Below are 14,153 nucleotides of genomic sequence, written 5' to 3'. Positions count from 1 at the left end.
TTTGTAGAGCTAGTGCCTTATATTTGCTGTTTAACATTCCAATGATTGTACAATTTATTCATCTATTCTTTCATTGAATACCACTTTATTTTATTTTTCAAAAGATTTTACTTATTCACGAGAGGCACAGAGAGAGAGAGACAGAGACATAGACAGAGGGAGAAACAGGCTCCCTGCAGGAAGCCCAGTGTGGGACTTGATCCCCATACTGGGATCACAACTGAGCCAAAGGCAGACGCTCAACCATTGAACTATCCAGGTATCCCCGAATAACATTTTAAATTGTTTAGTTGTTTTGCTAAAAATGCTGCAATCAACTCTTTTGCACAAGTCTTCTTGTACATATGAGAGTGTTTTCTAGAATATATAACCCAAAATGGAATTGTTAAATTTATGTACATTTTCAACTTTACTGGGTATTGTTAAAATATCTTGTTATGAAATATTATATATGGTGTTTGCAAAGTCAATTTCTGTGTATGCTCTATAAACGTTATTTTTCTTTTTAAAATTTTTTCTGTAATTTATTTCTTCATCCTAGCAGGAAGTTATATTTGTACATAATTTCTTGTAGGAATATTATTTAACCTTTTTTCTATAAATGAATTGCCAACTGTTCCATTCCAACTTATAGAATAGTGCAACATTTCCTTACAAAGTTATAAACTCACTTTGCCATGTAACAACCACACATACATACATTAGATGTACATATAATAAACATATATATGTGTGTTATATATTCCAATATTTTCTATTATATTGTTTTTTCTGTATCCATATACGTCCTTACATGTCATAATTTTCTTGCTTTATTGCATTGCCTAGGACTTCAGATACAATAACAACTAAAAATGATGATGTAGACATCACCTTGGTTTTAAAGAAAATAACCCTAACTTTCACAGTTAACAATGCATAACAGTATACTAATATTGCTACATTTTATATATATATGTATGTATCTGGCTTTTACTCTTTTGGTATTTACTGAAGTAATTCTCTTTAATCATTAATTTGATGAGATTGATAAAATTGTATTTATGCTTAATATTTTTTAGACAAACCATATTTGCATTTGTCAATTAAAAAACTATATTGTATTCATGGAATTAGTATTTTATTTACATATTTATGTATATATCTTAAGTCCTATTATTTTTATTTTTTCCACTCTTCCTCTTCAATGTTGCTATCAATGTCATAGTAATCTCTTAACATTATTTTCATTAGCATGTTGTCTTCTTTTTCTATTTTCTAATTTTTTAGTGCAATGGGATTATCTGTATTCTATTTTCTTAAAAATCATCCATAAACTCATCTGTGTCTGATAATTGTATGTGGTAGAATTTTAACTTCTGATTCATTTTCTTTAATGAGTATAGGCTTGACTCTAGCTGTTCCCTGTTTTCTAGCATCAGTTTTGATGCTTCATATATTTCTAGACAAATGCCCATTTCTTAAGATTACAAATGTTTGAATGTAAATGGTTCATAATATTCCAAATGATAATGTAAACCCTCTATGACATGTAATGTTTTCCCCTGTGGTAGAGACTGCCTGATGGTTACCAACTCTTCTTTCCAGCCTTCTTGCAGGTAAATTGAGTACATGTGATATATTTTGGCTAACAGAGGTGAGAAACATAATATCCCCAATTTCCACATTTATTTCTAAAGCATCCCACCATGCCATTATGAATATTCTATTTGTTTTAAAGCAAAAAATAAAGTCCAGTAAAAGACTTTAAGAGAGTCCTAAAGGAAGGTGGGGCCAAAAAGATTGAAGTTTCACTTCAATATATATAAATGAAAATTTATTTTTATATCTACTGTTTTGGGATTTATTCTGCTTCCTGAATCTGAAAGTCCATGTCTTTGGTTAATATTATGAAAGGTGCAAAGAACCTAGATTTAAGTAACCACTTGGAGGAGAGCTATCCATGAGAACCCCATAAACTGCATTAGTTAGTAAGGAGTGTGAAATATAACACCACCACCCTCTACACCACCCCCACTCCCTGTTTTTTTTTTTTCAAACAACTATATATAGCAGTTAAAAGTAAGGACCCTGATTGCTTGCCTATTAAAAAAAATATTTCTCATATTGTTTTATTATTTATTTTGTGACCAATCTTATAAAAGGTTTTATATTTTTATTCCAGGGAGCCAGCTTTTGGTTTGGTCTTCTTTCTTTCTTTCTTTCTTTCTTTCTTTCTTTCTTTCTTATGAGTAGGTTAGTGTCCTTTTTCCATAGGGATTGCTCTGTTGTACATTTTCTAACTTCTCAAACCACTCTATTAATTTTGTCTCTCTTCTTTTCAAAACATAAATTTGATACTATAAATTGTCCTCTAAGTACTACTTTATCTAAGCTTTACTTGAGCTAAGATTTATTTTACTTGAAATAGTTTCAATATCATTCTCTTCTGAGTGTTTAATTACCATTTTCACTTCTTAAACCATGATTTACTTAGAATGCTTAAAATTTCCAACAGATGGAATTTTATTGATTTATAATTCAACTTCATTGTAGTCACACATAGGATTATTCTTTGATGTTGCTATAAACTTTCTGAGCTAGTGCATGCTCTTTAATTTTTTTGTAAATCATAGTAGGTTCATGAAAGAATATGAATTTTCTTATTACTACTATATGCAGAGATCATAGTTTGTAATAGGTCAATCTTGTTAATTGTTATATCCAGACATTCTAATACTGATTTTTATGTAATTAATCCATCTGGTACTGAAAAGTTATATGAAAATTTTCCACTACAATTCTAGAGCTTTAATTTCCCATTAGTTAATTTTTTTGCTTTACATATTTTAATTTTGTGTTATTAGGCTCATACAAGTTGTCATTATATTGATTCCTCACCAATTAGAAATCATTATACAATTATACATTGATTCTTTTAATATCACAATAATGTATATGCCTAAAGTCTATTTGTCTCAAGTTCAATTAGCCAAAGTAGCTGCCTACTTTGATAATTATTTTATCAGTATCTATATCTATTTCCTAAGCTTTTACCTTCATCCTTTCTGTGTCTTAATGTCTGGTCTTGTCTGTCTTTAGTAAATAATTTGTCACTGAGTATAATTTTGGAGATCCAATTTGATAATACCTAGCTTTAATTATTGATGTGTAGAATTTTGTACTTACTGTGATTGCCAATATGTTTGTTTGTGTATGGTTTTTTATATTTGCTTTCTACGTGTCTTACATTTTCTTGCTCCTCTTTTTTCTTTCCCTTGCCTTATTTGTACTGTTAGGTTTTTAAATTTATTTTTATCCTCTACTGCTTTATAAGATATAGTTCTGTTCTTTTAATGTTTCTCTTTAAATTTTAAACATGCATGCTTTATTTAAATTCTAAAGTTAATTATCTTCCTTCTGTAGAACTTGAAGTATTTATAAAGGGATTTAAAGAGACAGGAATTTGTGAAAGGACAGTTTCTTGGTTACAATAAAAGAGCTGGTTAGCCATCTCTGACTAGAAATGGTGTTGCTGGGCCTGAGGGATGGGAGAAAGAGAGATCCCCGTGGTTCTTTTAGCTTTTGAGACCCAGTGCTTATTACAGAACCACTGGAGATTCAGCAACCTCTCCCCCATACCCCTTTGCTTGAATGATCTTCTAGGCAGAGAAAATCATAGAGAGGCTCATAAAAGATTTTCACCTCCCACATAGACATGAAATCAGCAGAGAATCTCTGAAACTGAAGAGGAATTGAGGACAGACAGAAAAGGTGTCTGAGTGGTAATTTAGTTAGGCCTATGGCTGGCACTTCCCCTCTCAAAGAATTGGTATTGCCTAAGATAAGGCTTCAGAATGGGGAAACAGAATGACTTCCAGAGTCATAGAAGTGAGGTTTCCTTTAGAGCAAGAGAAATGGGAATTTGGGGTCAAAATGAAATATTAACAATAAAACAAACTGTAGTTCTTATACATCTGAATTTATGAATTAAAATTTACACATAACAAAAATAAATTATTTCTTTAGGGTAAAAGAGGAAGTTATGAAAAGCAAGGTGGTGATGTACATCTTACAGAAGCAAACATTCATTTATGTACAGATGCGCTTAATATGACTTTCTTTTCCCTCTGAAAATAAAGGGAAAGTATTTTAGAGTTCATGTAGTTTAATATTCTTGTTTTGCAAAGGGTATACTGATCCTCAAGGTGCTGGGAGATTTGCTCATGTTTAACTAGTAGACAGAGGATGAGATTGGACTGAAACGTCCTGAGTGCATGGTCAGGACTCTTCCTACAGCCCTCTGGCTGCACCAGAACATGGAGGAGGGAGGGGCACTGGAAATGGTAAGACTTTTCCGTAGTGGAAAGGTGCATGAAGGGCAGAGTACCCCCAGAATGCCCCTCGCAATTATTTGCAAAATCCACCAACATGACTGATGAGAACTGTTAGATAATACTTCAGAAACAAGATTGTACTGCATCATCTAACAGCTGCTGTGAGTAAACATGGGACTTTAGTGGTTCTTTTGTTTTCTAAATACTCTAGGCCTATGGAGAATAATTCTGTAAACCATTGGGATAAACAAGGGTCCTAGGAAGCTACACCAGAAGTTTCTGTTTATTGCAAAATGTGTTTACTATGTTCTGTTTGTGTACTAGGCTACATTACCACTGAGATGGCAGGCAACTATGTTTTATGCCACCCGTGTGAGAGCCTGAGTGAAAGGATTATTATCCTTTAAGTCATCCTATTTCAAAACTCTTCAAGTCCAAACATCATTTGACACCAATAGAAGTTAGAAATACAATATTATGGAAGCTAAAAAATTCTGCAATAGTCAGAAGAAATGCTTTAAAAGAATACTAGTCCTCTTTGATAATAGTGTAAACTGGCGGGATAAGTTGAAGGGCCAGGAAGCAGATGTCTGTGCTAATGTAGACATCCTGATTGTATCAATCAAACTATGACATAGTACTTATTAAGATGTTTAAATACAGAAAGAAATGAAAATTGCTCCTACAGGACAATTTCATAGATGTATATTCTGATCTTCATAAAGTATCTGTGAGAGAAAGGATTCTGAAAATGTAATCCAGAATTGAACTGGGAAACATAAAATATTAAGCCTGGTATTAATTCATTGATGGTGATATCATTAGAAGTAAACATTACTGTGGCCTAAAATTCATACTAGAAGATATATATGTTTTAAATTTGTAGGGCTAGAGTTTGAAAAATTATATTCAGAAGGATCGCCCCAGAAGCCTACAAGATGCTTAAAGCTATGTTTCAATATATTACACTTACTTGGGAATGAAATTGGTCTGATATACTTTACAGTGATTTTTAATACAATGAAAATTAAATCATAAATGTTGCCTGGGTTAATTGGAAAATTTTATGAATTAGAATACCCATTTTAGTGATTTCAGAGGCACTTTAATTTGTTATATGGTTTTTATGTCTCAGAAAATTTTTGTTCTAACAATTACGATTCTTATTATTGAGGAAACTGGATACCTGAGAGATGATTCGGATAATTAGTGAAATGTTGAGTTAGGAGATGATGAATTTGTTTAATTAGACTTTTGTCCTTTTTCCTCAAGTTTTTATAAATATGTATATTACCTTTCTTTTTTTTTTTCAAGATAGTTCATGAGCTAAAAATTTTCAATCTACATGAGTTCTAATTTTGACCCTAACATTGATTTGATTTGTCACTGATCTTCCAAGGATAAATCATTAACCCCATCTAGTAAAACAGCAAACACTGTCTTTCATGCTGAGTGAATGCACTATGTTTTAAAGGAATTCCCTGGGTGATACTCACTACAAACAATTGCCCTTTTGCTCATCCAGTCTTTGTCTGACCGTTTTCTCATAAAAAGGAACAGTTGGGACTTTATATAGTTCCCCCTTTGTCTTCCAGCTTTCCTCTTAGAGCAAAAAAGAGAACCTTTTGGCTTTAGACTGTTTAATCATTCAATGGCAATCAAATATATGATCTTTCATCTATTTTATTTTTAAACTGCGGACAAGCCGATTACCTCCTAGGGCTGAGTGAAATACAGATAGTGTGTTTTTTCTTGTTTGTTTTTGTTTATTTAATGAGACTTTAATTAGTTAGGCTGGATTCATAACTGTTCAATCCATTTCAAAGATGTCCAATGCAGTCTCAAGGAAATATCTCAGAAGGACCTCATTCTGTTCCCATGAGTAACAGTCTCTCCAACATCTCCCAAACTATTTCTCTTTTCAAACTCAAGGCAGGATTAAGGTCATTGATTGCAAAGTAATTTAAAATTCTATCAATCAATCATTATTATTACTAGTTTGTTTTCTATAATTTGAGGTGATACATTCAATTTAGAAAACACTGGATACAAATGTATAATAGAGTTACTTGCTAAAGTGTAAAGCGTGTTATTAATATGGTAATGATTAAAACAATTTGCTTCTTTCTTTCTCTCTAACTCACTTGCAACAATATAGACGGTTCTGGGATTCACAGGGTTAGATATCCTTGTGATAAAAAGGGTGCTAAAATTTTGACTTTGACCATGAAATCTGTTCCACTCTTCTAAAGAAACATCACCAACCTGTAAAGGGATTTTAACAACATGTCTTTCAAAGTCAAACAATGCAATTCTTATACAGAGAAGAACGCATTGACTGGTAATGAGGTGTGAGAAGTTTCAAATAGCTTGGTGTGGGACCAAGGTTAATATAATTATGGACCACAAACCCCAAGAAATCATTCACTCTCTTACGTCTGAACTACCAGCCTGCAATAAAAGGTGGTCTTTCAGTCTTCAGTGCACTGATTTAAAATGATCTATTGATCTGGACCAAAGAAAGATGAATATACTGAGGAACGGAGGCCGCCTCCAAGTGATAATGAGCAGAACCGAAGGAATGTAGCTTTGGGATAGGGAATCTTCTTTCTACAAAAGGCTATGGCAGAAGCTGGGACTTTAAAGAACAATGACAAAGATTCGAAGAGGAATGTCATTCTTGTGGTCCCTGAGAAAATGCATTAAAAGGATGTCAGGAACTCCAGGAAGAATCATACAAGTGAATAAAAGATGGGTTCTTTGCAGTTGGGGGCTAAAGCCAGAGCCAAAGAGAAGCACACAACTTTGAGAACTGTAGCTTTACTTGTTTCTAGAGATTTTTTTGCCCCCCTTTTTAGCCCTTGGCAAATGAGAAATGTGGCAAGAAAAAAAAAAGCCCATCAAATATTTCAACTATGAGCATTTTCATGTATGTTTGGATCAAGAAACAATAATATTGACATATGTGTTTCTCTGGTCTATATGTGCCTTCCCGCTTTTTATTACTCATGGCCACAGATATGAACATCCAAGCTTTAGAGGTAATAGTTTTTTTTTTTTTTTACTAATAATATGTTGGAAAAGAGTACATATAGATTTTTTTGTATTACAAACAAGCTAGCCTTAAAAAAATGGCTAAGTTTCAGAAACTCCTTGTGTTTGAAGCAGATAATATGTTTGATAGTACAATTTTAAATGGTTCTTTTTGCATTAATACATGTTATTTATTATTACATTAATTACATTCTGATATGAATATGTTAATACACTTGTCTCTATCACATTTTTCAGCTAGAATTTCCTTAGGTTATTGTGGAGAAATTACTTTAACACATTTTCCTCCCTCTAGCATAAAAACAAAAAAAAATGCAATAATATTTGTTCTACTTAAATATCAGTTTAGATATTGTGTTAACATTTAGGTAGGGATTAATCACATTTATGAGTGCATTTAGACACTTTAGAAGTTAAAAATTAAAAGCAATATAAATGAAATATTTCTATTTTCTCTCTCTCATGCCTCGTCTAGACATGCTTTAACACTCCACAAAGCTTTCCTTCACTCTGTGGTTCCAGTTCTCCTCACTTCTCCTCTCAGCTCCATGTGGGATATTCCACGAGGAACTGAATTGAGGTATGTGTGTGTGACTCAGAACATGGTCCTGAGAAAACTTTTACTCAGCAAATATGCTTTCGGCTTGGAATCCAAGGCTGTAACTGGAAATCAGGAAAGGAATAATGGTAATTTTGAAGGAGTATGTGTAATATGGTAGGAAGTACATGGCCCTCGACTTAGGAAAACCTGAGTATAAATCCTGGCTTTGCCAAATATTTGGCTAAGGTTTTGACTTCAAGTCTCACCTATGCAAAATGGGGATAACAGGATCTACCTTTAGGTGTTATTATGGTCTTCTATGATCTATATTTTTTATCATCTATAAATACAGTGGTATATATTTATCAAATATATATGTGTGTATATATATCATGATATATATTATATGTGTATATGTAAATATGTTTGCATATATATACACAGTTATTACATATATATGCATACACACCATGAGGCATGCAGCAAAACAGCAGTATAATATCCCATACATCCCCATTTCCAGTTCCCCAAGAAAATCACTTTTAGCATTGCCAATTGTTTCTTCAGAGATTAAGCTCCACATTTCCAAATAATGATTTTGTAATGCTATTTGATTTTTTTTTCAATTTGAAATTATCCGATTTCTAACATGAGAGACAATGACTTAGCTCTCCTATCTTCCACTACCTATTCACATACCTCTCTTTGCCACCTCTGCACTCTGTAGTTACCTTAGAAAAATTAAATACATCAACATTCAGTGCTTACTTTTCATGATTACACAGTATTGTTTGCACATGAGTCATGGAATACACAACCAATAAATTCACTCCCATACCACTGAATTTTGTTTTCTGGAGTTACAAGTGCCTCGTTTTATAATTTGATGGTATTCTGAAACATTAATAATTCATCCTTACATTACACAGAAGAACTTAAAAAGTCCTCTTTATATGATAAAACACATAACGTATTTATTATTTCCTTGTGTGTCTGTGTGTCTGTATATGATGTTTTTCTCTACATCTGCAGCTCTCCAAGTATGCTGGCAAGAGCTTGTCAGCTATCTATCCAGGCATCTCTTTCACTAGGAAATCCTGTTGCCTCTGCCTTGATTGGATCCTTTGTTTCTTCTTGCTTTGTTTACCTCTTGTTTCAGAGAAATACCCTGTCAAGCTTCTTGAAAAGAGTGTACTAGAATTTTGAGGTCTTGTTTTGAGGACTTGCTTGCTTGAAAATAAATTTTAACCTCATAGTTGAGTGATAATTTTTCTATTACCACAGATAAATCTCTGCAGCTTTATCAAAGGAATTTTTCATTGTCTTTTAGCTGCCAGGTTACCATTAATGAGTTTAATGCAATTAGATTACTGAAAATTTGTCACTTTTTGCTTGTTTGTTTTTAATCCCACCTACTCATTCCTTAATCATGGAGGCTTGTTGATTCTAGTTGGTGTTGTTGTCATTGCTGTAGTCTTTCTCAATGCTATGCCTTCATATGGATTTTTCTCTGGTTACTCATGGAGCCTTTCTAAATTAGAAATCTTGTGCTTTAGAAATTTTTTTTTTGCCTTATTTTTGGACAATATTCCTCCGACCAATTTTTTAGCTGTTGCAGGTATTTCTCTTTTTACTTTCTTAAAAAAAAAAAAAAAAAAACTTAAAAAAAATCATTTTAGGAAAACTCACACAAATTTTCTTTTAAAACTTCAACTGAGGGATGCATGGGTGGCTCAGCAGTTTGGTGCATGCCTTCAGCCCAGGGCGTGATCCTGGGGTCCCAGGATCAAGTCCCATGTTGGGCTCCCTGTGTGGAGCCTGCTTCTGCCTCTGCCTATGTCTTTGCCTCTCTCTCTTTCTCTCTGTGTCTCTCATGAATAAATAAATAAAATCTTTTAAAAAATTAAATAAAACTTCAATTGAATTTTTCAAAGTATTACTATGATTATATTATCTAATTACCAAGAATCTCCCTTTAAGCCCATGCTTTCTTCTTCTTTTTATAATCACTTCTTGTTTATATTTATATCTCTTACCTTTCTCAAGACTTTGTAGTTGGTAAGGATTTTTGTTCTTCTTGAATTACATTTTTTTCTTTGTTTGTTTCTTGTTTATTCTGGTCTTCATCTAAACAGATGATTTTCTAGATCATTTATGAGTGGGGATGTTGAATGGTGGGCTTCATCATCAGGGTAAGAGGTGTAGCATTTCACTAGGGAATCTTTCATGACATAGCCTGTCAAACTCTTCTCCTGGACCTGGCAGCTTCACCAGTTGGAATTCTTAGACTCCTGCCTGCATGGCAGAAAATGTCTAGCTTGTAGCATCTAGCTTTCTGGAGTTTGGCTGGGAATAGAAAGCTGAGTTGTCACTATTTGATGAGTATAATTTCCCTTAGCACCTTTGTTTTCAATATCATACCTCACTCTTGGGTTCAACTGTGCCTGGTTTTCCTATAATTTGAGCTTCGTTGATTTAATTTCCCCAGGAATCATATTCCCGGGTAGTCATCTTGCTATTCTAAGTAAGGAAGGACACCTGGTGGAGGTTTGTTCACAGATTTGTGACCCACCCCCTGTGTATGATTCAGTCCCTAATCTCTACCTTCACAGACACCTGCTATCTGCAACACCTGGGCCTTTCTGGACTTTGCAGTGTAAATCATGGTGCAACTTGTTGCTTATGCACCAGCTTTCTTTGTTAGAATCAGTTGCCATTCATTCACATACTCTCCCATTCTCCATTTTCTAGAATTTTAAAATTTCTTAACTGTGTCACTTCCATTCTTTTCTGGGTTTGCACATTTATACTTTTGAAATCATCATTTCACTACTACTTTAAGTGGGAATTTTTATGGTAATTAAGATAATTATTAATTCAATCTGCAAAAATTAACCACAGGAATACCAGTGTGTTAATTTTTTTTTTACCAGTGCTTTTTACACTTTATTCTTTCCTTTAAAATTTATTTAAAAATTGATCTAATGGACTGTCAGAATAAATAAAGAGCAGAACTTCTCCAATTGGATATTATGTTTGTTGCCAGTCTGTATCTATTGATGTTAATAGATTCCTGGGACTCCAGAACACTGTACTTCACTCAAACATGACCATACAATATTGGCTAGGGTTCAGTTCCACACAATAGAAACCACTTTACCTATTTAAAAGATAAATGCTTTATGCCTGGAATTTTTTGAGGGACTAGAAGGTCAGGCTCCACAGAGAGCTCCAATTTCTTACAGTATCACTGCTTCGATATGATTGGGAAGGCCCCCTGCTTCCAATTTAGGAAACTATCAAATTAGGAAGGCTTAGCAACAATACACGCCAGCAAACTATTATTTCCCTCACATTCTTTCTTCCCTCCTCACATTCTGAGCAAATGTATTTCATCAGTGGAACTTCAACCATATCCGGAAGCCAACGGCATCAAAGTCTGAGAAATGTACTTGCCAGCCTCTATCAAATCCTCCTGAAAGATGCAGGAGTGGCTGTTAAAAAAAAAATTGTAATCTATTATCTAGCTATCCGTCTATCTACCTACCTACATCTGTGAACTAGCTTTGTTCACACAACCATGTAACGTGGATAGTTTAGCTCCATTTTTTTTTCTTTATAAATACACATAGTTCCAAATGATTGAGTTTTTTGGCCACGTTCATCTACTCAGGCTTTGGAGTTGAGAAGTCAGATGCTTAGATTGATTCATGGTTTGGACTGACACAGTGAGTATAAAAGTAGAATAAGGATGCAATTGAGATGAATAGTTGATAGACTGTAGTCTTTGAAGAGAAAGGATATCCAGAAAATACTCATATCATCCTTAAAGGACTTAAGTTATTGATCAGTTTATTAGATAAAATCCTTACCTTCAAAGCGTAAAATCCATTTTAGCTAGTATAAGAAGGAAATAATATAATAAAGTTTATTAGAAAATTCACAGACCTCTTTCAGAGCCAGAAAATCAGACTTGAAGGCTACCCTATCAGAAAGACATAAATTATATTGAAGAATGGCTTCAGCAGAAACCCTATCACATGGTTTTTGTCGCAGACCCTGCAGACAGCATCGCTGATGCTGGGCACTGTGCACTACTCCTTAAAACTCTGTCATTTTGCCATAGAAAGCCAGATTCCTCTGCCAGCAATAGTATAGATTCTAGGCAGCACCGTTCCTTCATGGTGCTTCTGATTTAGAGTTTAGGTATCATGCCTGTGTCTCCGTTGTCAGAGAGCGTTTACTTTTTGAATTTGACAAAGTGGGAAACAATTAGGTGGGGAAAATCCAAATATTCTCCATGACAGAATTGAAGAGGAGTTATAGGAAATTGGTAGAAGTAGTAAAACAGAATGTTGACATCAGTGGCTGTGATATTGGAATTTAATATCCAAGTGATGTAGCCATTGCAGGAAAGGGCAATTTAGAATATACAGTAGGCACTACATGTTTGCAGTATAATTAAAAAAATGGTAATACCTATAAAATATAGCAGATATGTATAATAAAAAAATAACCTGGAAATGTATATGAGTAAAAAGCAGTCACTCCCAAACTGAAACCAAGACTTAGAAGTTTTCTATGTGTCACCAGCACATATTACAGCAATTATAGTAGCAATGGAAAATTAATGACTAAATTAACTTATTAATAGTCTATTACTAGAATTCTAATAATTCCAGCACAGTGGTGAAGTATTTTTGGACTACTTTGAATCAGACCCAGATTTGCCAGATATTTGATTTTCTTTGCATAATATTTCAGGGTGTATCACACATACATAAGTGATACAAAGTAATGTAGATAGAAAATAGACCTTTGAGTATACTTTCTAGAAATGAAATGTATCAGAAATTATTATCAATGTTATTTTAGAAGTTATAATAGATAACTTTAGAATGCATTTCAAATTACTAATATATTTTGAAAAGAAAAGAAACTGTCTTTACAGCGGCAATTTTGATGCAAAACTCTTGCTGATTTACATATTCTGGTAGCACAGACACTATTAGATAAATTTCATCATGCAAATGTCTGTTTCTAAATAAACAAGACCAGCATTTTCTACATGGATTTACTTCAAACATCACTATATATAACTATTACTTTAGATCTACTGTTTTTGGAATATTTTTTATGTTCTCACAATAGAAACAGCTAATACTAATGGAGGATTGGCATATGTGCTTGCTGTTGTTCTCCTGTATTATTTTATTATAATATTTACATTTTTTTCTAAGGTTATTTTTATTCACTTTGAGATTTGACTGGATCATGTTCTTATTTCACAATAATAAAGGATGCAAGTTAGTAAAAAACAGATTACTGACATATATATCTCCTCTATCATAAAGTTTAAAGAAAGGGTTGAAGGTAAATGGTTAGAAAGAGATGAAAGGGTTGGAAAGAGGAAAATAATAAAGATGAAAGGGAGGTAAAGGAAACAATTTTAAGAGAGCTGGAAGAGGAAAAAGAGCAAAGAGTTTGGTATAAAAAATGGGATAGTAGAAAGAAGTCAGGAAACTGAAGAGAAAATAAATTTCCTTGATATTATGAAGAGTCTATGAAAGAAATTGCATTGCTTGTTGATGGAGGAGCAAAGGAGTAATTTTTCTGAAGTGTTTGTACAATGAATGGAATGAATGAAGACTAATTGTGTCTTTAGATAAATGTCATTATGTGGATCGGGGATCATATAGAAAGAATATGAGAATATAACTGTCATACTGAGTCACATCAAGTCGAGGGATCCAGCATAATTTCTTTGATGTTTTTCAGGAAAACATGCTAGTTGCCCTCCACAGCCGAACCTCAGGGAGTCTGTGATCCCTAACTTCCTTTTGGTAACCCGTTACAAACTCAGTTCATGAATTTATCTAAGCCTTTCCTGAACCTATTTATATTTTCAGACTGTATAACCTTCTGGGGGTAATGACTTGCATATGTTTACTACCAACTGTGTAAAGTACAAAGCATAAATCCCTTTTATCTTTTATGCTACGTTGGGCATCCTCTAGTCCTGGTGCTCTTTAATTTGGTGAAAGGAATCCAACTTTACCTTTCATGATTTGGCAAAGTTTGAATCCATGTAGGCTCATCTGTAGTTTTATAAAATTGAATATTCCCAACCTTTTACAATATGCTGACGTAGACAGAAAGGCTGTGCCACGTAATGTAAAGGGCTTCAGTTTTAATAGTTGCATGCTTTGAGGAAAATTGTATTTCCAGGTCCCCAAATTATC

This window comes from Nyctereutes procyonoides, unplaced genomic scaffold (assembly GCF_905146905.1).
Source record: "Nyctereutes procyonoides isolate TBG_1078 unplaced genomic scaffold, NYPRO_anot_genome, whole genome shotgun sequence".
Lineage (NCBI taxonomy): Eukaryota > Metazoa > Chordata > Mammalia > Carnivora > Canidae > Nyctereutes > Nyctereutes procyonoides.
This window is presented reverse-complemented; position numbering follows the sequence as displayed.